This window comes from Equus przewalskii, chromosome 2 (assembly GCF_037783145.1).
Source record: "Equus przewalskii isolate Varuska chromosome 2, EquPr2, whole genome shotgun sequence".
Classification (NCBI taxonomy): domain Eukaryota; kingdom Metazoa; phylum Chordata; class Mammalia; order Perissodactyla; family Equidae; genus Equus; species Equus przewalskii.
The window spans coordinates 73,424,036-73,450,160 of record NC_091832.1 but is presented as its reverse complement, the minus strand read 5'-3'; the positions used below and the strand labels follow the sequence as shown (position 1 = coordinate 73,450,160).

The window sequence follows — 26,125 nt, the reverse complement described above, 5'->3', positions numbered from 1 at the left end:
TAAATGTTTCACTTCATGATGAAATGTAGGAAATATTCATTTGAAAGCAATCTAAAATGTATTTGGTTAAATTATTCAGGCATGCCATTTCATCTCCTTAGTTTCCATAGGTTTGTTCTACCTTTGCTACTCTAGCCTCCAAATTATTTCGACCTATTCTCCCCTTAAATGAATTCCTCCCCTTCTCCATTGTATTTCACCTACTTCAGACATCTTTGAAATATATGTTGGCATAAAAATCCAATTGATTAGAATAAATAATCAGGCCAGGTCTGATCTCATTTTACAGAAGATAAAAGAAAACTCTAGCATAATAGAATTTAATATTATATTCTTAGTTTGTATTTCACTTGTTTTTAAAAAAATCAAAATAATCAATATTTTCCAGATATTACACAGTGGTGAATTCATTACATTTGCAGAATGAATAAAATAAGAGAAAATGGTATTATTATGTAAGTGCCTTTTGTGTGTGCTGAATGAGATTTACTTCATGATAAATGGCAGATGACTGTTTTGTGTGTGTTGTGATCTAACAGCCATAGCTGTCTGAGCGCACAGCTTCAATAACTGTGTGATAAAGGCAGCCTGCCTGAAGTTGTCAATTAAGGCAAAAACCAGATCCTTCAGGTCATTTCTGGGAGAATAGAAAACTGCATTGCAATTAGAGTTTCCACTGGGAGAAATAGCTCAATCTAATCCCATTTATAAATAACAAAAGGAAGAATGATAGCAATTTATCATCAGTCAGTGCCAAGGAAATACAAGGAAATACAAGAAGGTGACCAGAGAGATGTACTGGTATGTGTGCTGGGATGCCTAAGCGAAAACTAAGTATGGCAAGCTCTGGGGACACTATGGTCTGCTTACTTAGTTTCTTTACTCTTAAAAAAAAAACTCAAACATTTTAAGGATGCTTTTTAATGACCCAATGTAGCGATAGTACATTTACCTTTAAAAAGTATATTGCTTAAGCCTTTTGATTTAGCAGAGATATGAACAGAAATCACAGATACTGCTAGTATCATTTGTCTCATGTAAGAAAGTGATATGTTTTGGTTTATTAAGTATTTTTATGATCAGATTTCTTTTCCACTATTGGCATATTATACAACTTTAAAAAACTTAAGATGTTAACCATAGGACATACAATATATATCCTTAATTAATCAGTCTACCTTAAAATAATACCATAGCAGGGCCAGTTCAGTGGCACAGTGGTTAAGTTCTCACGTTCTGCTTTAGTGGCCCAGGGTTCCCCAGTTCAGATCCCAGGTGAGGACCTACACACCACTTGTCAAGCCATGCTATGGCAGGCGTCACATGTATAAAATGGAGGAAGATGGGCATGGATGTTAGCTCAGGGTCAGTCTTCCTCAGCAAAAAGAGGAGGATTGGCAGCAGATGTTAGCTCAGGGCTAATCTTTCTCAGAAAAAAAAAATAATAATAATATTATAGCTCTTCACAAATAGTGTAAGAACCTTACAATAGCAAACACAATTTCTGCCTCTCATCCTTTCTGGTGTTACTGATATACATTTTACAGATGCTGTCAACACCAATGCATTACTACTGTTTTAAGTTTAGCAGTCAATTAACTTTCAGAAATATTAAAAATATTTAAATATTTAAATATTTAAAAATGCTAAAAGTTTAAAAAAATAAATGTATTCCTACTTTGACTTTTGCCATTTCCAGTGCTCTCCATTGCTTGTGTAGATGAAGTTTCTGTCTATCATATTATCATGTTAATATAAGTTGATCTTACTCCTCTGCCTGAAGCACTTTCTTAATTTTCTTGCAGTACGGTGCAGGTCTGCTAGCAATGAATTCTTCCTGTTTTCCTTCACCTGCAAAAGCTTGTTTTTCTCCTTCTACTTTGAAAGATAGAAAGAGAATGAAAAATAAAAATTTGAATAAAGAATTTAGGTTGATAGATTTTATCTTTTTCTTTCAATACTGTTTCACTTTCAGTTCTCTGCTCATTTACATAGCTTTAAAAAAAAAAAGAGTGCTGTAATTCTCCTCTCTCTTACTCCATATAGAAAGTGTCTTTTTCCTCTGGCTCCCTTCGAGATGTTTTCAAGCTCTCTATTTTTTCTTTATTTTTTGGTGTTGAATGTGATGTTTCTAGGAGATTTTAATTTTTTCCCTTGCTTTTTTTCTTTTTAATTTAATAATCTGCTTGATGTTCTCTGAGCTTCTTGGAAATACAGTCAGCTATCTTTCACAATTTTTGTAAGAATCTCTATCACTGTTTCTTCAGATATTCTCCTGCCCCATTATTCTTCTGTTCCTTCTGAAATTTCAGATACGTGTATGTTAGACCATTTGAGATTGATCAGCAGCAATATGTTCTGTTATTTTCTTTTCCACTTTATTTTCTCTTTTCTTACGTTTGGGTAATGTTTATAATGTTTATTGGCCAATATTAAATGTTAATATTTCTTCGTGTTACCTATTTTTCAAAGTTAACCACTGGTTAAGATTATGATATGAGGAATGTTGAAAGACTTATAGGAAAAGACATTGAAAAACAAATTGTGTGTTGTTTAATATTTAAAGAGGTAATGACTGAAAAATGGTGAAAAATATGAACCCAAAGGAAGCAGAACATATCCCAAACAAGATATAAAACTAAAGTATACCCACACAGACTGGAAAAATATGTAAAATGGCAAAGACTAATAGAAGATTTTAAAAACATCAACAGAGAAAAGAGAGATAAGATTCCAATAAAAACAAAATAAGGGAAAATATTATAAAAATTATTAACAGTATCACCCCAACAGCAACAATGGGTAGCTTGCCTTTTAGCCCTCTTCTATAATATGGATTTTAAATCTTGAGAAAGAACATTTTTGGCTTGGAAGTATTCATGAAAAGAGGCATGCATAAAATCTCTTACAACTGTCTACTATCTACAAGATAGAATGAAAATCTGTAGCGTATCTGGGTGCATCACTTCTGTTTGGTGTACTTTATTTACTGATATTCAAAGGTTTAATTTCTCCCATTTTGGAGTTTGTTCCTTGTCCTAGAGCACTGGATTTCCTCATTGTGATTTTTACTTGAGAGTGCACATTTTCTTGTTAAAATTAAAATGAAAGTTAAAACATTGTAGATAAAATTAATAAAGTAGAAAGGCATGCAAGTGTTAAATGAATATAGATATTTTATTTTTTCAAATCATCCAAAAGCACCTGATTTTTAAACACATTTGTATGGCTATTATTAAGGAAGGGCCTGGTCAAGTGAGGTACTCTTTTTAGCTTTACCTTATCCATCTCTGCCTGAGGTGGGGGAGCAGCAGGTAGGAACTAAGACACCTAAAAGTAGAGACAGTGTGTATAATATTTAGGAAATGTGTTTCTGGAATAACACTTCCAGTGTTTGCTCACAGCATTTATTAGATGTGTGAACTTGACCGAGTTACTAAAACTTTCTGTTTATACCTTTTATAATTGTGACAATAATAGTACCAATTTCTTAAGGTTGTTTTGAAGATTAAAAGAGTTAATACATGTAAAGCAATTAGAACGGTGCCTAGAAGATAGTAAGTGTTCAATAAACGTTAGATTTTTATCACCATTATCATATTTTAAAATGTTACACATAGATAATTTATCAATCAATGGTATGGATAAAGTAAGCGCTTTTTTAAGACTTAAAAGGATTTAAAAGATTTCATACTATAAACTTGTTGCAGGAAGGTATTAAATTACAGCAAAAGAAGGAATTAAATTACAAATATTTTTAAATGACCTCTTTTTAGAAATCTAAGTAGATAATCGGAAGATTACACAAAGTCAGATTAAGTTAGAAAACAAATATTAGCAATTAAATTTTCATTATATATTGCACCTTCAATTTTAAAATTTGTACCTTGATTTCAAAATTAGAAATATATGAATGAACCATGCAGTCAAGAAATTCAGATCACACACTTAGAAAGTGAAATATAGTAATATTGGTTTTAAATAGGAAGAAAGTCAAGCCATTGAATAATTTGTCAAATATCTAGATCATCAACTCTTCTCTCTTCACAGTATTTATAACAAAATAAATAAAATTGCGTGATTCTTATTACATTTCTTGGTGTAAAGAAAGTCATTTGGGTAGAGATGTGTTTCAAGGATGTACTCATGCCATAGAAAATAGTTATTAAGCTACAGTTTTTAACAATGTGGCATACTATAATCTCACGAGGAAAGAGAATTGCTTATTCTGTTCTCTCCGATGAATTCTCAGGATCTAGTAAAATACCTTCCTTAGCAGGTGTTCATTAAACAGTTGCTAAATCAATGAATTAATTAAGGAAGAGCTTAAAACCATTTCTTGTTTTTCCTTTTGCACTGAGAAGAGTGTTTTGCTGACCAGAGAAACAAGGAGATGGTCATTCAATTTACACTATACCACAGCTGCCAAATCATTAGGGACATCTATTGCACCTACAATATTCTTCGTGTGACTAGGTTTCTTCACTCATTAATATTTTAGAGGCTGAGGCAGCCGTGAAAATGTTCGACTCCAAGAATTTACTGAAATTCGGGGTATGTAGTTGACACTTCCCCAATCCATGGGCTAGGTAGGAATCTGAGCAAATTACACATATCTACAAGTTGCAAATAACTGATGTATAGGTCTCAGACTAGTTTTAGTTTAAAAGTGGCAAATTTTCCTAATCTTTAGAAAAATGGTCTAATAAATTAACACCTTCATTTTATTTTCTTTGTCATCTAAACTCTAAACACACCGAATGTATTTGTTTTTCTGCATATTCATCTAAGACATTAGCAACATTATGAAATTCTGTGTTGCGTTGAAATAAAAAATCAAAAGCAGACTCAGTGGAAAATGGAACAAGGAAAATACAGAACCTGTTTGACCTAGGAAGGTTTTGATTGTGAGGTGTGATTAAAAAAATAAAAAGAATATAATATACTTTATGTTAATCAGTTTTACTTATTTGTAGTCATATATCGCATATTTACTAAATCTCCATCTAAAATAAGTTAGAATATTAAACTAAATGTAGTTGATGTATTTTGCATACTTAGAATATTGAGTTTCATTATGATACGTATGTGTTTGAAAAGTTCTAAAGTCAGAACTTCGCATTTATCAAAAGACTTTTCATATCCTGTGGGCTTTTTTATTTCTTTTCTTTCTCCAAAAGAGTTAATAAAAAGCAAGAAAAAATTCAGAGCCAGATATATCACAGCAGCTGAGGAAAAGCAAACAGCTGGTACATAAACATGATTGTAGATTCATTAGATCATGAATATATATTCACACTTACCTGCCATTCCAAGGTGAGAAAACTTTTAGTTATTGTCAATGCCATAGTGTTGCAATAGCTCATTGGACCCGAAGCTGCTTGAAATATTATAAACAAGACATCTAAGGCATCCTTAAGGGGAAAAAGGAAACAACTTTAGCTGAAGCCAAAGAGAAAATAAAACTATCCATATGGCTCTATGAAACCACGGCCAAAAAAATAAATTTCCAGGAAATATAATTGCCTTTATTACAGGGGTTGATTATTATTCTAAGTACTATGAAAATAATTCTCCTTTGTCTGGAAATAGTTTAAGAAAATATTACTCTTTATTTGGCTTAATATTAAGCCCAAGCCATAGGTTTTATGTATAAATAAGGCTTATATATAATATTAAATAGGCCTTATATATAAATGTGCTAGCATTAGAAGAGGATGAATAAACATGTTTGAACTGATGACAACAAGAATGAATAAATATTTACTTAAAAGCCTCGAGTTTTGGGAAAGATGAAGGAGAAATGATCATGTAACATATCATGTACATATAATTTTATATGCTAAAAACAAAGCCTTCTGTTAAATGAGTAACTGAAGCAGGGCACACAAAAATTACAGATGATATCACTTTAAATAAAAACACGAATCCGTGGCATTTGCAACTAAGGGCTTAGATGCCCCTTAGAGAAATTTGTTATAGAGTGAATTTCTTGGGAAATTATTTTTTCTCACTTTTCACTGCTTAAGAATGAGCAAATCACAAAAATATATGCAAGCATATTATTTTAATTTCTTTTTCAATATGTAAGAGGTTCCATATTTGTTTCTAAGTATCATATTCACGTAACAAAAATATATAAGAACATCATTATTTCCGGAAAAAATATAAAATACCACGTGATATTGTTGGCTAAAACTAGGCTTGTCTACAAGTTTAACTCATAAAGCTGGTTTCAATTCACTCATTTCTGAAACCATTCCATTGTTACTTAGTGGTTCCAGTACCCTTCCGTGGTTTCCTTTTATTCTTTATAGCATGAAAAATAGATAGATTCCCACAATACTTATTTACCTATATTCTAAATTTGACTCATAGATGTCTCATATTAAATTCCTTAAGAAAATGTAATTCATTTTTTCCCCTATTTCAACATCTTTAAATTAGATGTTGGTATGCCAAAAACGAAGTTCAGATGATCTAAACTCTAATGGAATTTTTGGTTGAGTTGTATGCATCTCCGAATACAGGATATTTCAAAATCTGCTGTTTTCATGGTTAGTGGCTATAACTTTACTATTTTCTTACCCAAAAATGTTTAATTGAGACATATGAAAACTAATATTTTACCAAAATAATGCAAACATTTTTTGTTAAAGATTTTATTTTTTTCCTTTTTCTCACCAAAGCCCTCTGATACGTAGTTGTATATTCTTTTGTTGTGGGTCCTTCTAGTTGTGGCATGTGGGACACTGCCTCAGCGTGGTTTGATGAGCAGTGCCGTGTCTGCACCCAGGATTCGAACCAATGAAACACTGGGTCGCCTGCAGCAGAGCGTGTGAACTTAACCACTCGGCCACAGGGCCAGCCCCAATGCAAACATTTTTAATGTTGGGTGAAATCTTATCTTTTTCAGCTAAATCCATTAAATCAAAATAATTATGTTTTTCTTAAAAATACAAACACATTTTCATCAAAAATTATTTGGAATCACTTATCTGCCATGTTCACTTTCAAATAAATATTCAGTAAGCAATTTTGTTTCATGCTAATCTTGATGAATTATTCTGTGTACCACTGTGATATTATTTTTGGTCCATTAATCCAAAGAGGTCTATTTATATCTTGGTCACATTTCACAGATATAAATTTCTTCAGAAGCGTTTATTCTTCTAAGTTTTAAGCATGTAGTAATTTTAGAGTATGTTCTTTTAGACACCTTTAGTTTTATTTTTTGTTTATTTTTTCTCCAATTGTATGTTTTTATTTTTATTACTCAATTTTTGTGGGTTTTAGATTCAGCAATTGTGGTACAGAATTTTCTCATTTATAACAAATTTTATAGAAAGTGGCTTTAGAAAATATCTCTTTTGTTTACTGCTAACATTAGTTCTCATTAGGAATGGAAACTAACTCTTCTGTGGTAAATAATTCATAAAATGTTAACCAGCATTGCTTTATTTTGTAAATAAATGTATTAGTAATACATTTCTTAAATACATTCCTGATCAATTTGTGTATCACGTGCTAATTGTCTATGCTTTAAATACCTCATGGAACAAAGGCATTTTTGTTTCAAAGCAGATATGGTAGGTCAAAGCTCAGCATTTAAAATGCCATGATTAGGACAATAGGGTAGACTCTTAAAATTCCAAGTTATACAATTCTGTTCTTAGGCATCTAGAGGCAGAATTATTGGCAAAATGGATCATCTTGGAGATGCTATACATGCAAAAAACGATTCTCTAATTGTAAATGAGTGTTGCCTTTATGACACTGTACCCAAGGGTTGCTGCAGTTTTCTGCTTCCAGGATGAACCAAAAACAACTAACCAACTAACTAATGAACCAAACAACTTCCCAACTACCCATTCATTAGATAAACGACTTTCTATAAAAGTTGTGTTTCAATTGGCTACTCCATACCTCCTTATTTTGTTTTATTTTAGAGTTTAAATCTTGGTTCTTCCTTCTATTATCATTTTGATAGTAACATGACTCAGCACATCTTTTTTCTTACTAATTTGAAAACACTATACATGTCCTAAAAAAGAAACGACACCCTAGTAGTAACAAGCATATCTAGCAGCCAGATCTTGGTTTACAACACCATTCTCAGGTAAAAGGCATCACAGCTCCTTAGAAAAATGGCTGAGTCAACAATTAGGGCAGCAAATATACAATACGATCCTGGAGCATCTGATAGTGCCAGAAAGTAAGGAAATACTTAAAAATAAAACAGATTGATAAGAGTGTGTCAAAGAGGCACAAAAGCCAAGTGAAAGAGCTCTCAGTCAAAGCTGTAAAAATTTTATCAAAAATTCAGTAATGTAATATTGGATTATAACCCAAATTATGAAATAAATATCCATGAGTCCATGTCAATATAAATAAATGATTGGAAAATGAATAAATGAGTGAGGAAAGACAAATCTCTCATGCAGAAGAATTCAAAATAACTCATGTAGATACTCACCCTCAAGAAAGTGAATCATAACTCTCTACTCCTCACGCTGTATACAGTGACTTCCTTCCAAGAAGAACAGTGTGGAAAAGGTGAGGATAGGGGAAAAGCAACTTTACAGTGGAGAAGCCAAGCAAATAGCACCTCAGGTAGGTGATCAAGGTCAACATCAACAATTATGTTATGTTGATAATAAGTTTTCCTGATAGGATGTGGTGAAAATGACACTTTGCCTCTGTGATCTTGCTTACAAAACTTCATACGCTTAGTATAGTTATGAGAAAAAACCTCTCCAGTAGACATGAGTCCCACAAACATCTGAACAGTACTTCTCAAAACTGGGAAGGTCAGAAAAAAACAAGGGAAATCTGAGAAACTGTCACACACAAGAAGAACCAAAGAAGATATGATGACAAAATACAATGCATCCTGCATAGGATCCTGGAACAGTAAAAGGACATTAAGTGAGAACTAAGGATATCTCAATAAACTATGGACTTTAGTTAATGATGTATCAATATTGGTTAAATGATTATAACAAATGTAACATACTAATGTAAGATGCTGATGTTAGGGGAAATTCTGTATAGCATATATGAAAACTCTATACACACTTCTCAAGTTTTCTGTAAATCTGAAACTGTTCCAAAAACTATATTAAAAATACTACGAATCACTACCATTAAATATTGTCCTTATGCTAGGTATTGTAAATTGTGTAACTACAAATTCAGATTCAAGCATTCAAGACATGACTAGATTCGGCCTAGTGCTCCACTCAGAGATTAGCAGAAGTCATGTTGTAGGTTCTATCATGCAATACAATGTTAACAGTGTAACAATCAGTTGCTCTGAATGTCTGTTCTCACATTGTGAAGAGCCCTTACACAGTGCTTGTCTGTGAGTCATTTGGTTTATAGAGAGTGAGTCCTGAAAGTCTTCCATAGAATAATTTACTCAAGTTTTACTTTAAAAACTCCCTTCTTTGAGAATTACACTCAGCAGTAGGATGTAATAGGCTATGACGGACAAAGGCTCCTGATGAAAATGAAAAAAATTCTTGACAAATTATAGAAACTGATTTTTATATTTATATATTCTTTTTTTCAATGTATAGATTTTGTTTCTTAGAGCAGTTTTGGGTTTACAGAGAAATTGAACAGAAGTACAGAAAGCCCTGTATGCTCTTCCTTCTGCCCAGAGTTTCCCCTACTATTAACATCTTGAATTGATGTGGTACATTTGCTAAAATTGATGAACAAATATTGATGTATTATTATTAACTAATATCTATAGTTTGCATTAGGATTAACTCTTGGGTTTGCCTAATGAATACTGTCATGTATCTACCACTGAAGTATTATGTAGAATAGTTTCATTACCCTAAAAATCCTTCGTACTTCAACTATTCACCTTTTACCCTTTCCCCCTGCCACAAGCAACCATTGACCTTTTTAAGTGTTGCCATAGGTTTGTCTTTTCCTGTGTATCATACAGTAGTAACCATACAGTATGTCACCTTGTCAGATGGGCTTCTTTCACTTAGTAATATGCTCTTAAGTTTTCTCCATGCCTTCTCATGCCTTGATAGCTTATCTTTTTTAGTGTTGAATAATATTACATTAGGTGGATATACATAGTTTGGTTTATCCATTCACCTATTGAAGGACATCTTGATGGCTCCCAAGTTTTGGCAATTATGAATAAAGCTGCTATAAACATTTGTGTGCAGATTTTGTGCGGACATAAGTTTTCAACTCATTTGGGTAAATGCCAAAGAATGTTATTGTTGGATCTGCGGTAAGAAAACGTTTACCTTTGTGAGAGATGGCCAAATTGTCTTAAAGGGTGGTGTCATTTTTGTGTTCCTTCCAGCAACGAATGAGAGTTCTTGTTGCTACACATCTTCACTAGCATGTGATGTGTGAGTATTTTGGGTTTTGACTATTCTAAAAGACGTGTAGTGATATCTCACTCTTATTCAATTTGCAATTTCCTGATGATATATGATGTTGAACATAGTTTCATATGATTATTTGACTTCTGTGTATGTTCTTTGCTGAGATGTGTGTCCATATCTTTTGCCAACTTTTTAATAGGTTGCTTGTTTTCTTATTGTTGAGTTTTAAGAGATTTTTTGGCATATTTGGATACAAATCCTTTATTATATGTTTTGCAAATAGTTTTTTTTCCTAGATTGGCACCTGAGCTAACAACTGTTGCCAATCTTTTTTTTTTTTTTTTTCTGCTTTATCTCCTCAACCCCCCCCCCCATACATAGTTGTATATCTTAGTTGCAGGTCCTTCTAGTTGTGGAATTGCAAATAGTTTTCCTAGTTTGTTACTTGTCTTTTCATTCTCTTAACACTGTCTTTCACAGAGTATATGTTTTTTAATTTTAATAAGGCCCAACTCATCATTTTTTCTTTCATCATGACACTCTTGGTGTTGTATCTAGAAACTCATGTAGATTTTCCCTTCTGTTATCTTCTAGAGGTTTTATACATTTAGTCCATGATTTATTTTGAATCAATTTCTATGAAAGGTGTAAAGTCAGTATCCAGATTTATGTTTTTGCATGTAGATGTCCAGGTATTCCAGTACCATTTGTTGAAAAGACAGTACTTTCTCCATTTGATTGTCTTTATTCCTTTGTCAAAGATTGGTTGACTATCTTGGTCTGGTTCTATTTCTGGACTCTATTCTGTTCCATTGATCTGTCTATTCTTTCCCAAATACCACACTGTCTTGAATACTATAGCTTTATAGTAAGCCTTGAAGTTGGGTAATATCAGTTCATTGATTTGATTTTCTTCTTTTTGAATATTGTGCTGACTACTCTGGGTCTTTCACATTTCCTTATAAACTTTAGAATCAGTTTGTAGATATACATAAACTTGCTGGGACCTTGGGATTGTGTTGAATTTATAGATAAATTATAAAAGAACCAGCATCTTAGGAATATTGAGTCTTTCTAATCATGAACATGGAACATCTCTCTATTTATTTGTATCTTCTTTGATTCCTTTCATTAGAGCTTTGTATTTTTCTCATATACATGTTATACATATTTTGTTAGATTTATACCTACATATTTCATTTTTATGATGCTAATGTAAATGGGTTGTATTTTTAATTTCAAATTACAATTGCTCATAGCTGATATATAGGAAAGCAATTGAATTTGTTGATTTACCTTGCATTTTGCAACCTTGCTATAATTGATTTTTATTTTCAGGAAATTTTTGTGGATTTATTAGTATTTTCTATATGGACAATCAGGATCTATGAACAAAGACAGTTTTACTTCTTCCTTTCCAATATTTATACCTTCTATTTATTTTTCTTGTCTTATTGCATTAGCTAGGACTTCCAGTATGGTGTTGAATAGGAGTAGGAGAGGGGGCACTTGTTTTCTTGGTTTTGATCTCAGGGGAAAGCATCTAGTTTCTCACCATAAAGGATGATGTTAGTTGTGTTAGTTGTAGAGTTTTTCTTGTAGATATTCTTTACCAAGTTGAGGAAGTTCTCTTTCATTCCTAGTTTGCTGAGAGTTACTTTCATGAATGACTGTTGGCAGAATCAATTTTTAAAAATATCAGAAGACTGGAAATAATGAGTTCTAAAATGGACTAAAACTATATTAACTAAAATGCCAGAGAAGGAAGAACTCTTCTTAAGTAATTTGATCATCAGCAGACATTTCTCCTATGTGGGAATTTGCCCATTCTCTGTGTGGTAAGATAATTAGATCCGTCCAGTAGGATAGTTTCTACTAGGGGGAGAAAAGCAGTAAAAATCTTTAGAGTTACCTGGGACTAGCTTCACAGTTTGGAAATTAATCAATCCATAAAATAGGCTAGATGTACCTCATATATTTTATGAATTCTAGGGTGGCACATGAGGCAAGACGTCTGGACCAGAAGGGAAAGTGAAATCACCCACCTTGTCACAGTGTTTAGCATAAAAAGTCCCAGTGATCCAGGAACCAGAGGACGCAGGAAGTGCTGGCTACGCAAGCACAATGAGTCATTCCCTCAAGACATAAATCATATTGTGAAAATGTGTCAGATGAGGCTAAAGAGCTAAACTGAAAACCTGTGAGGGATAGAATGTGATCTTCTATAATCTGTTAGCTTCGAGGAATCAGAAAACTGCTGTGCTCTTAATCAAAAGAATGAGAATAACCTACACTTAGACTTTGGCCTAGTAAGTTCCTGCAGGAATAACCTTTTGCAGATAACAAATAAATTCTAGATTAAATACTACAACAACCACCTGAAGGTACAGGAGAGCAAACAAAAGCAGGCAGGCTCTGGCTGGCACTTGGACGAAGGGAATGTCTCTGGGTGACTTTCCAGATTTTATGACTTTTAGCCTGAGGCAGTTAGCTAGCAGTGCTACATGGATGGCTAAATTTTCAAAATAAAGGGTGAAGTCTTTCAGGCATGAAGAAGGGTACAGAGTTTGAGACAACTGCAGGGCTGAATGATAAGGGAGAGATCCCAGGAAGGAGAAAGCCAAAGGAGAGCCTCAAATCTGTGTACCAACACTGTCTGAATATCTGGATTACCCTTGGGCTACACATATACAGGGCAGACACTAAGCAGCTAAGGATTAAAGGACTGAACTTAGGTTTGAGCTTCTTCTCAAGACAGTTTGCTGCTTGAGTTGAATCAAGTTAACTGCCTGAGAAAACGTACAAACAAAATCGACAAATGTTTGATATTTTAATGATTCTGGCAGCCTTTCTTTAACATTTTTTGTCTTCAACTAAGACGCTTCCTTTCAGTTATACTTTAAGGTTTGTAGGATAAATTATTGTGAAAAAATATTGGAAATTATTCTGAAATCAAGGCATATACAAAAATAGTTCAAAGCATGTTATAATTTGCCACTATGTATTAAGCTACAGAAATGCACATTCAAATTAGTCTAATACTACCTACACTGACGTATTTATTTGTATGTGGAGGAGTTTTGTCACTATACTATTTGTTTCTTCAGGTCATTTTGCCATACCAGAGGCAATTTTGCATGCCATTTCCTTTGGGATTGCCAAATTTTGTCAAGAAAACACACGAAGCACACTAAAATGCAGTCTGATATATTGAACGGCATATAACATGCAACTTCACATACAGGCATATTCACTATTTGAAGTATTGAATGCAGTTTGTGCCACAACAAAACCACGAATTTTGATAATTTCTATTTCAGACAGTTCTCAAACACTGCCAAAATTTTCTCTCATGTCTATCTATTTACCTACTACCTATACATCTTGTACAATAGTAAAATTTGAATTACAAGTATAGTTAGACAGAAGAGAATATACATTCTAAGGATCAATAAAATGAATAGTATACTTATAATTTACGCATCTCATAATTAGAATCATGTTCTACAAAATCATTTCTGGATCCATATATTTAATTGTTTTTCTCCTACGCTACCCACATAATTCCAGAGCCCAGTACTGTAGATTGTGTTTGTATGGTGAATTTCTTTGGCCCTATGTCACAATACTGGGTGAGTCAGCTCAGTGGAGGGCACTTCTTACAATGGAGATGGCCAGCTACACATTGAAAATCCCAGAAATATATTCTACTGAACCAAAAGTAAAAGATTCCCCAACTCAACGTTCCCTCAGAGTGACCCCAAGAGTGCCCATTATCGGTCAGTATGAAAGAAAAGGTGACAAATAATAAGATAAATGATTAAGAGATAGTAATCTTTAGCAATTGCATTTAAAATTTTACTTTGGGAAATTTTACCAAAATAATAGCCTGAGACTTTCCTGAGGCTTTGGAAGAAGCTCGTGTAAGTGAAAGGCCCAAAGTTTGAGTTTTGTTAGATTCAACTGCAAATTCATCGTCACATACCCTTTCTGCAGCAGGTTTGAATTTTGCTAATTACTAGTGGGAATCCCTAATGAAGGCACCAAAAGAATAAAAATCTAAGAATTTTCATATGAATCTTCAAGTAGTGGGCAGCAACTTAGCAAGAGGGTCAAAACATGCATTTTTCTCATAGATCCATGGAAAACAGAACAAATTAGAATGCCTAAAATTGCACCTGTGTGAAAATTATTGTTCTGTGAATAGTAAAACAACATTCAAGGTATTTGCAGATCTATTTTATTTCAAAAGTTTTGAAAAAGAAACACAAATATTTTGAAAACAAAATTGTTCAAAGAAAAAGTTATTCACTCACATCATTAATTAAAAGTATCTTTGTATTTTATAGCATTTTTTTACATTGGCTAAGGAAAAAGGATTTCCTGGTATCTGAGGATGTCTAATGAACTATCCAAACTTCTATTCAACTAGTGCTTTTTATATTTTCTATGCTTCAGCCAAATCTATTTACTTTCTTATTATTTGTACACCATGTATTTTCTCATTACCTTTGCTCTTCCTTCTTTCTAGAATATTTTCACTCTTCATTTTTTTGAATAATTCTTATCCTTAAGAAGCAACTCTTTAATAAAGTGTTCTCTCCATCCTCAAGATTCGTGAAACACAATATATCCTTTTCCTTTTTTAATGGCAAGGAATTTATGCCTTTCACAAAAATTAGCTTGTTTCTCCTACTAACTGCAACCTCATAAAGATAAAAGATCATGTATTTGCACTTTTATATCCTCTATTTTACCTTGCCAGTGCCATGTAAAAATATCTAAATAATAATTATTTATTCAACAAACAATTAAAATTTTACTGTGTATATTAATAAAAATAACATAGTTAAACCTAACTTCCACCCACTGTGCATTACCTCTGGGCTACCTCTGTTCTACAGCCCAAGGAGTCTTCTCCTCTTTCTCCTATTTCTATAACTAGATATCCCTTCTTTACATATTTGAAGATGATTGTGCTATAAGAAAAACTATATAATGAACAATATTTTCCACATTGTGCACAGACATTTATTTTTCTTTATTTTTAGGTTTAGCCTCAATGCACTGATCTATTTTTTTTTTGACTCAGTACAAACTAACAACAAAAAAAACCCTTATTTATAATAGTTACACTGTAGAGTAGAAAGGGAATGCTCCTGGTCCCATAAATCATCAACTACCACAAGGAAGTGAGAGAGTGATATACAAAAACCATCTTTAATAGAACAAGATGAAGGAGAATTGCAAGCATGCTAAAGAGAACTTCTGCAGCTTTAGATTTAAGAGATATCTGGCAGAAAATTATCTAAAGGAGACAGCGCACCTGGGAAGAAAAATAATCATTCGTTGTTTAGAGAAATGGAACAAAGTTCACAGGCTGAAGTGAGCTTTCCTAGACAGGTTTACCATGAAAGTGGAGCTGGGAAAGTCAGGATGAATGAGAAATCCCTTGGATATGCCATGTTTGCAGGAAGCTGTCTGTTGGTAAGTGAGCATGCTGAAAGAACGAATTATGAGGAGCCCTATATCGGCAGATACCTGAAGGCAGGAAGTAATAAAGTTAACACGAATTCACAAACTTATCTTGTGTCGTAAATAACCTCACTGTGTACTACAGAAAATTTCTCTTATTCTTGGAAACTCCATTTCATAAACTTTTCTATCCTGAAATTATTCAGTTAAAAAAGTAAATGGCCTGTTATGATGACTCTGAATCTGGCAGTTTTTATCTTCTTTACTTAGATTTTGTTTTTCAGCAGTTAGTGGCAAGGCCACTCTGTATTTCAGTATATTACTAAAGTGTCCTTCTGACCTTTTTTTTGATTCTTCTCCCCAAATCCCCCTAGTACATTGTTGGATATTTTAGTTGTGGGTCCTTCTAGTTGTGGCATGTGGGACGCCACCTCAGCATGGCCTGATGAGTGATGCCAAGTCCAGGCCCAGGATCCAAACTGGCAAAACCCTGGGCCACCATAGCAGGAGCACACAAACTTAACCACTCGGCCACCACAGGGCCAGTTCCTCCTTCTGACCTTTTAATACCATTGCTGAACTTCTATTGAGAATTTTGGTGAAAATTAAATCAAATAATTATTGGAAATGTTTATTACACTTTCTATCTATAAAGGTTTATTACTGCTATTATTATTATGTCAATATAAGTATAATTAATATTATAAGCACTAAATAAGTTTAGTCAATAAATGTGATTCACTAAACTAGAAAATCACATGCATTTAAAACAAACCACAGGTTTGTCCGTGGCAGGGATTAAGAAAAATACATGTCTCAGGGTAATGTCAGCGACATGGCAGAGTGAGCTCACCCAGGACTCTCTCCCCTCCAAACTACAACCAAAAAATGAACAACTGAATTTAAAACAATAATTCTAATAAGACAGAGATCATCAGAAACCCACAGCAGCCAAACACGGAGTGTGGAGAGGCTGGAGCTGCCCTCGGAGGAGCTGGAACAGGGTAAGAGAGAACTTCACTACCTCCCCTAGAGACTGGGATCACTGCTGCAGGTGAGGGAAGGAGTGGGGGAGGGGTCGTGCATCAGCGGGATCGTCCAGGACTCCCACCGCCCGTGCAGCAGAAACCTGCTAACCAGGGAAAGCTTTTGCATGCAGGGACCCCATCAAGCCAGGGCCCCAGGAAACCAGAGAGCGAGAGTTGATCAGAATGCAGGTCTGCACATGACAGAAAGTGCCCCTCCTCCTCCAACCCGCATTGCATGCCACCATCACGGCTGAAGGCAGAGGGCTCAGAATGTGCAGCTCTCGACCCCCATCTAGTGGTGACAGGCAATAACTGCAACCAAATAATAGCATCATGCGCAAAAACTGCTCCTCTACCATCCAGCAATTTATAAAAGCTCCAGACCAGAAGGAAAACAATAAAAACACAGAAATAAGTCCTGAGGACTTGGAAATAGGTGAACTAAGTGAAAATGAGTTCAGAGTAGCTATCATCAAAAACCTCAATGAGGTAAAGGGAAATATAGAGAAACAAGTCAACAAGTTCTGGAGTTACTTCACAAAAGAGATTGAAACTATAAAGAAGAACCAATCAGAAACACTAGAGATGAAAAATACAATGGATCAGATTAAACAGAATACAGATTCCCTGAATGCATGTGTAGATACCATACAGGAGCAAATTAGCATAATTGAAGATAGGCTGGATAGCTCCAGACAGAGGAAGAAAGACAACTAAGAATTAAAAAGAATGAGGAAAATCTCAGAGAAATAGCGGATTCAATGAGGAAATCTAATCTAAGAATTATCAGAATCCCTGAGGTCATGGAAAAGGAAAATTGAACAGAAGGAGTGCTCAAAGAAATAATTGAAGAAAATTTCCCAAAACTAGGGAATAATGGAGGAATGTGTGTGGAGGAAGCTTTCAGATCTCCTAGATTTGTCAATGTAAAAAGACCTACTGCAAGGCATATAGTAGTAAAAATGGCAAAAATGAATGACAAAGAAAGAATACTGAGGGCAACAAGGCAGAAGAAAATAAACTACAAAGGAACCCCTATCAGATTTTCAGCAGATTTCTCCACAGAAACCTTACAAGCTAGGAGAGAATGGAATGACATATTCAAAACTTTAAAGGATAAAAATCTTCAGCCAAGAATAGTGTATCCAGCAAAAATATCCTTCAGATAGGAGGGAGAAATTAAATCTTTTCCAGACAAACAAAGGCTAAGGGACTTTGTAACCAAAAGTCCTCCATTACAAGAAAGAAATCCTCAAGAAGGCTCTCATACCTGAAAAAAGAAAAAAAGGGAGAAAAGGGTCACAAATCACAGAGTAGGGAGACAAATAGATAGAATCAGAATAGGATAGCAAATATTCAACTATAGCATTAGGAAAAAGGGAAGGAAACCACCAAAGCAAAGGAGAACTTATCACTCTAACCACAAACTCACAGCACGAGTTGGAATAAGAGATGAAAATAATAATCTAGGAGGGGAAGAGGAAAGGGACTAACTCAGCATAGGCCAAGTAAGTAACAGACCACCAGAAAATGGACTATATTGTATACGAGATTCTGAATACAAACTTCAGGGTAGCCACTAAACTAAAAAACAGAACAGAGACACAAAACATAAATAAGGAAAAATCTAAGAAACCCAGCATAAGAAATTGCAGAACTCAATGGATAGGCTAAAACACACAGTACGAGAAACAAAGGTAATGCAGGAAAACTGGATAACGAGTGACAGAATGACAGCATTAAGCCCTCATGCATCAATAATCACCCTCAATGTAAATGGATTGAACTCTCCAATGAAAAGACACAGAGAGGCAAAATGGATTAAAGAACAAGATCCAACAATTTGTTGCCTCCAGGAAATACACCACAGCCTCAAGGACAAACACAGGCTCAGAGTGAAGGGGTGGAAGACAATACTCCAAGCTAATAGCAAACAAAAGAAAGCAGGTGTTGCAATACTCATATCAGACAAACAGATTTCAAAATAAGGCAGGTAAAGAGAGGCACAGAGGGACATTATATAATGATCAAAGGGACACTTCATCAAGAAGTAATAATGTTTATAAATATCTATGCACCCAATGCAGGAGCACCAAAGTTCATAGAGCAACTATTAACAAACCTAAAAGAAGATATTAAAAATGACATAATAATAGTAGGGGACCTCAATACCCCACTCACATCAATTGACAGATCATCCAGACAGAAAATCGACAAGGAAACAGTGGAGCTAAATGAAATGCTAAAACAATAGAACTTATTAGACATATATAGAACACTTCATCCCCAAACAGCAGAATACACACTCTTCTCAAGTGTGCATGGAACATTCTTAAGATTTGACCATATTTTGGGAAACAAGGCAAGCCTCTACAAATTTAAAAAAATTGAAATAATAACAAGCATCTTATCCGATCATAATGCTATAAAGCTAGAAATTAATTACAAGAAAAAAGCTGAAAAAAACACAAGGATGTGGAGACTGAACCATACACTATTGAACAAGCAATGGATCATTGAAGAAATTAAAGAAGAAATCAAAAAATACCTGGAAACAAATGAAAATGATAGCATGCCCTACCAACTCATATGGGATACAGCCAAAGCTGTATTAAGAGGTAAATTCATTGCAATACAGACACATCTTAACAAGCAAGAAAAATCTCAAATAAGCAATGTTGGACTACACCTAACTGAATTAGGGAAAGAAGAACAAACAAAGCCCAAAGTCAGCAGAAGGAGAGAAATAATAAAAATCAGAGCAGAAATAAATGCTATTGAAACAAAAAAGGCAGTAGAAAGGATCAATGAAACAAAGAGATGGTTCTTTGTGAAGATAAATAAAATTGACAAACCGCTAGCCAGACTTACAAAGAAAAAATGAAAGAAAATTCAAATAAACAAAATCAGAAATGAAAGAGAATTAACAACAGACTCCACAGAAATACAACGGATTATAAGAGAATACTATGAAAAACTCTATGCAAACAAAATAGATAACCTAGAGGAAATGGATAAATTCTTGGACTCCTGCAATCTCCCAAAACTCACTCAAGAAGAAGCAGACAATTTGAACAGACCAATCACAAGGAAAGAGATTGAAACAGCAATCAAAAGCATCCCAAAGAATAAAACCCCAGGACCAGATGGCTTTCCTGGGGAATTCTACCAAACATTCAGTGAGGATTTAATACCTATCCTTTTCAAGCTATTCCAAAAAATCAGGGAGGATGGAACACTTCCTCTCATATTCTACGAGGCCAACATCAGGCTGATACCAAAGCCTGACGAGGACAGCATGAAAAAAGAGAACTACAGGCCAATATTGCTAATTGCTAATGAACATAGATGCAAAAATTCTCAACAAAATTTTGGCAACCCGAATTCAGCAATTCATCAAAAGGATCATACATCATGATTAAGGGGAATTCATACCAGGGACACAGGGATGGTTCAACATCTGCAAATCAATCAACGTTATACACCACATTAACAAACTGAGGAATAAAAACCACGTGATCATCTTAATAGATGCAGAGAAAGCATTTGACAAGATCCAACAGCCATTTATGATAAAAACTCTGAACAAAATGAGGATAGAAGGGAACTACCTCAACATAATAAAGGCCATATACAACAAACCCATAGCCAACATCATACTCAATGGGCAAAAACTGAGCGCCATCCCCCTCAAAACAGGAGGGAGACAAGGATGCCCTCTATCACCCCTCTTATTTAACACAGTATTGGAGGTCCTGGCCAGAGCAACTAGACAAGAAAAAGAAATAAAAGGAATCCAAATAGGGAGGGAAGAAGTGAAACTCTTGCTGTTTGCAGATGACATGATCTTATATATAGAAAACCCCAAAGAATCCGTTGGAAAACTTTTAGAAGTAATCAACATCTACAGCAAAGTTGCAGGGTATAAAATCAATTTGCATAAATCAGTAGCATTTCTATACTCTAATAACTAACTAACCAGAAAAAGAAGTCAAGAACACAATATCCTTCAATATCCACAATATCATTCACAATCGCTACAAAAAGAATAAAATATCATGGGGTGAATTTAACTAAGGAAGCGAAAGACCTATACAATGAAAATTACAAGGCTTTTCTGAAAGAAATGGATGATGACATGAAGAGATGGAAAGACATCCCATGTACAGGGATTGGAAGAATAAACATAGTTAAGATGTCCATTCTTCCTAAAGCAAGCTACAGATTCAATGCTATCCCAATCAGAATCCCAATGACATTCTTTACAGAATTAGAACAAAGAATGCTAAAATTCATATGGGGCAACAAAAGACCCCAAATTGCTAAAGAAATTCTGAGAAAAAAGTATCAAACTGGAGGCATCACAATCCCTGACTTCAAAACTTACTACAAAGCTACAGTAATCAAAACAGCATGGTACTGGTACAAAAACAGGTGCACAGATCAATGGAACAGAATTGAAAGCCCAGAAATAAAACCACACATCTATGGACAGCTAATCTTCGACAAAGGAGCTGAGGGCCTACAATGGAGAAAAGAAAGTCTTTTCAACAAATGATGCTGGGAAAACTGGAAAGCCAGATGTAAAAGAATGAAAATTAACCATTCTTTCTCACCATTCACCAAAATAAACTCAAAATGGATCAAAGATCTAAAGGTGAGATCTGAAACCATAAAGCTTCTAGAAGAAAACATAGGCAGTACACTCTTTGATGTCAGTATTAAAAGGATCTTTTCCGACACCATGTCTTCTCAGACAGGGGAAACAATAGAAATAATAAACAAACGGGACTTCATCAGACTAAAGAGCTTCTTAAAGGCAAGGGAAAACAGGATTGAAACAAAAAAACAACCCACTAATTGGGAAAAAATATTTGCAAGTCATATATCTGACAAAGGGTTTATCTCCATAATATATAAAGAATTCACACAACTCAACAACAAAATTCAAACAACCTGATCAAAAAATGGGCAGGAGATATGAACAGACATTTCTCCAAAGATATATGGATGGCCAACAGGCACATAAAAAGATGTTCATCATCACTGATCATCACCAGGGAAATGCAAATCAAAACTACACTGAGATATCACCTTACACTTATTAGAATAACAAAAATATCTAAAACTCATAGTAACAACTGTTGGAGATGTTGTGCGGAAAAAGGAACCCTCATACAGTGCTGGTGGGAATGCAAACTGGTGCAGTCACTATGGAAAACAGTATGGAACTTCCTCAAAAAATTAAAAATAGAACTACCATACCACCCAGCTATCCCACTACTGGGTATCTATCCAAAGAACTTGAAGTCAGCATTTCCAAAAAGTCCTATGCACCCCAATGTTCATTTCAGCATTATTTACAATAGCCAAGATGTGGAAGCAACCTAAGTGCCCATCAACACATGATTGGATAAAGCAGATGTGGTGTATATATACAATGGAATACTACTCAGCCATAAAAAAGAACAAAATTGTCCCATTCACAACAACATGGATGGAACTTGAGGGAATTACGTTAAGTGAAACAAGCCAGATAGAGAAAGACAATTTCTGTATGACTCCACTCATATGAGGAAGTTAAACTTGTAGACAAAGAGAACAGATTAGTGGCTACCAGGGGAAAGGGGGGGGGTGGGCACAAAGGGCGAAGGGGTGCACCTACAACAAGACTGACAAACAATAATGTACAACTGTAATTTCACAAGATTGTAACTTATCATTAACTTAATAAAAATTAAAAAACAAAGAAAAATATGTGTCTTAGACTATGACTGAATTATAAGAAAACAATCATCAGGTGAATTGAAAAGTTGTGTGAGCCACTTACTTTATTCACATGACTGAAGTTAAAATGTTTAACTCACTATGTTTAATTTCAAACTAGTTTAGATTGTAGATAATTTTTATTCACCACTTCTCCATTTCAAAACAAAACACAATAATTTCTAGATTTTTTTTACATTTTTGTATTTCCATTAGTAGAAGTAACAGAGCTAATTAGATTCAAGAAGTGTGTGTTTTAAAGCTCAATGGAGAATATTTAAGTTTTGTTGCCTCAATTATTTAATTCTAACGATGTTTAGACATTTTAGAGATAAATTCTCATTTGGGAAAATATCACTCAATATGTGATAACATTGGAGGTATGTAATACTTACTGTGTCAGTAATGACAGCATTTGTGAGCTGGCAGATGCTGCTTTCAGGACATAAAACACAAGGCCATGCTTCCTTCATATCCTGCTAAAGGCAAACTTGATTTTGATCCTTTGTTTGGAATAGTGGAAGTGAAAATATTGCCTTTACATTCACAATAGGCTCTTGTTTGCCTCAGAAATAATACCACTGCAGAGCCAATTGTAAATGCAAAGTGAAAAGCGTACGAAGAAAAGCAAAATTCAGCTCTGTTTGAAATACAGCCACTACAATGAGAGAATATATTAACAGGTGTGCAGTTTGTGACTGACAGATTAAATTATTAGATTGTCACACATAGAGGAAAACAGGTAAAGCACAGCAAAGCAGCATTTGTCCAGTCAAAACGTTGGGATGAAACACATGTAGACTCTGCAGGTTTGTGTAGTGTCTGTGTGTGTGTGTGTGTGTGTGTGTGTGTGTGTGTGTGAGTATTAACGGTTTCTAACCTAAAGCTGTGGAAATTTTAATCAGTACACAGGGATGACATAAAGGAACCCATAATTTAAAATAAAGGCTGCCTTCTAATAATGCAATATGGAAAAATTGACTTAGAGTAAATGAGATTAACTCTCTAGTAAAGTAAGTGAAACTAAATAATAATCTATAAATTGTTGACTAAAATGGATTTTGAATAATCTTATTCTAATCAAGGCATCTAGAGTATAGTTTGTTTCACGTGATTATTTTAGTACGTATTACTTAGTCAGTATATTTTGTCTGTATGGGGTATACATGTCTTCTCTGCCTCATCGAATTCATTCTCCACTCTGCTTTCCTGCTCTCTGTGCCCAGAGAGGCTGATTTTTATGGAATGTATCAAAGGAACTCATTGATCTTGGCATCCACTTGAACTAACAAGAGGTACTAGCAAGAAATCGTCAGGTGGGAGTGGAGTCATTCCTGGTCTGTTTCCCTTGAATCCATCTCTGCAAGGTCGCTGCAGATTGGCTAAATTAATTTATGGAAGCTAGAACTAATCTGTCCAGGTTCTGATAACTTCAGGCATAGAGGTGGGTTCCCTGTTGCAAGCTTAAGCTCACTTGCTATTCAGTATTGGTTTCACTTATCCCCACCTGCACCATTTAAAAAAGTTTATATACTTTCTCCATCTGACTTATTTCACTTAGCATTATACCCTCAGGGTCCATCCATGTTGCTGCATGATTTCACTCATAAGTGGAAGGTAAAAACAATAACAATAGTAAACAAACACTTAGATACAGAGCTTAGATTGGTGGTTACTAGAGGGGAATGGGGGATGGAGGAAAGCAAAAGGGGTGACTGGGCATATGTGTACAGTAATGGATGGTAATTAGTCTTTGGGTGATGAACATGACATGGTCTACATTGAAATTGAAATATAATTATGCACACTTGAAATTTATATAACATCATAAACCAATGTTGCCTCAATAAAAAAAGAATAAAATAGTTTTTAAAAGTTTCTTTATTGCACTCTCCTCAAAGTGCGAAGCTAGTGTCATTTATTTCCCAATGAATACACTTTTTAAAAGAAAACTTCTGTTAGTAAGAATGAGAAAGTATTTACAGGCCCTAAAAAGTTGAATTTTTGAGAAAAAATAACCTGTTGATATATTTCTACTACTCTTTGGGTGATGAATTTCCATAGTCAACTGCTCTAGATGATCCAGTCGCATGTTCTTGGAGAGAGCCTTATAAGGCTGTCATTGCTCATATTGGTTAATGTCACTTAATATTTTGCTTGTCTCTGTGCTTGTCAAATATACTTCATGATAATATAAATTCCAACGTTTTTTATTACAGAGTCTTAACTCATGAAGCAATAAAGTTTTTCAGATTCCTTACAATCATATTTTATATATTATTCCCTAAGAGTATGCTTAGTAATACTTGATATTCTTGAGTCTGATAAATTCTCAGTCTACAGTCCAGAGAGAATTACTAGACTTAAAAATTTAATGATCAAACCTTAAAATACAACTCAAGTTACGCCACCCCACAAAAGACCAAGTAAACAGGTGAGCTCCCCTGGTGCCGTCTGTCTTGAACTCTAACTACTCTTGAACTAACATAACTTTTGAAATATTCATTACATTCCTATCTGTTTTCCTGTAAACATAGCAACCTATCTATAGCAAAGGAACTTTACTGGTTTATGCAAGCAAGTCACCTCCTATAATTGTGCTGATTTAAAATAAATGAGTACTGTATTTCCAATAAGGAGTATAATTTCTGTTCAATAACAAATATAAACTTCAGGAAGTGCCCAATTACAGGTGTACCTTATAAAGTTAAAAGAATATCCATGGAAAGGGGTCAGGGTTCATTCCGTGTTTATTATTCTTTTCCCTCAATATCAATAAATCAGAATCTATGAGAAGTATATGGCTGACTCTATCCTGAACGATGGGCATTTCTGTGGTCTAGATAAGAAAGATGGCTAGCATAAGTCTATTTATTCATTAATTTTATTAATATTAATAAAGCACTTCCTATGTTCAATACATACATCTTTGAAATGTGTTGAAAGCACAAAGACAAATAAGACGTTTTATTTTTACTCGAGGTGAAAAAAGTTTAATCACCAACTATAAAAGAAGACAGGGTATTAGGGGTATCACTTTCTTGATTTCTAGTGATTGTGCTGGGTGTCTCTTGTAATAGGATGACCCATGTGTGATGATATAACTACATATCCTTGATGTCTGGTTTCTTGGGAATTCTCTATTCATAAAGGAATGTGATTGTCTCTTTGAGGAAAGCAGTAGAAAAGAAACGTCCATAACGTCACAGAACTTGTATTCCTGAGGTAGAAACAGACTTTAAGCAAATAATTATGCATTTAGTTTAAAGTTAATAAATAAGGGGTATTTAAAAGCATACAAATGGGAATTAGAATTCATTGTGAGAGTCAGAGAAAAGTAGGCTGACAGAGAGCATAAAGCTGAGAATGGAAAGATGAAAAAATAACAAATATTTGAAGATGGAGATAACAGTGAAAAACATCGCATGCAGTAAAAATAAACTATTTGACATCAGGAGACATAGATGGTAAATTGCCAGGAAGCTCAGTGTT

General features: G+C 34.4%; 1 long non-coding RNA gene across 2 annotated transcripts in view; it reads right to left on the bottom strand.

Annotated features, from left to right (window-relative positions):
* LOC139078835 (uncharacterized) overlaps nt 1–26,125 on the bottom strand; it is a 110,984-nt gene that overhangs the window by 6,150 nt on the left and 78,709 nt on the right. The window contains exons 4-5 of one of the 2 annotated variants that reach the window (XR_011531989.1): nt 5,304–5,414; nt 1,679–1,875 (exon numbers count right to left, since the gene is read on the bottom strand). This is a non-coding gene — a long non-coding RNA (uncharacterized lncRNA). Of the gene's footprint in view, nt 1–1,678; nt 1,879–5,303; nt 5,415–26,125 lie in introns of both variants that reach the window. The other variant, XR_011531985.1, reaches the window with a different exon arrangement.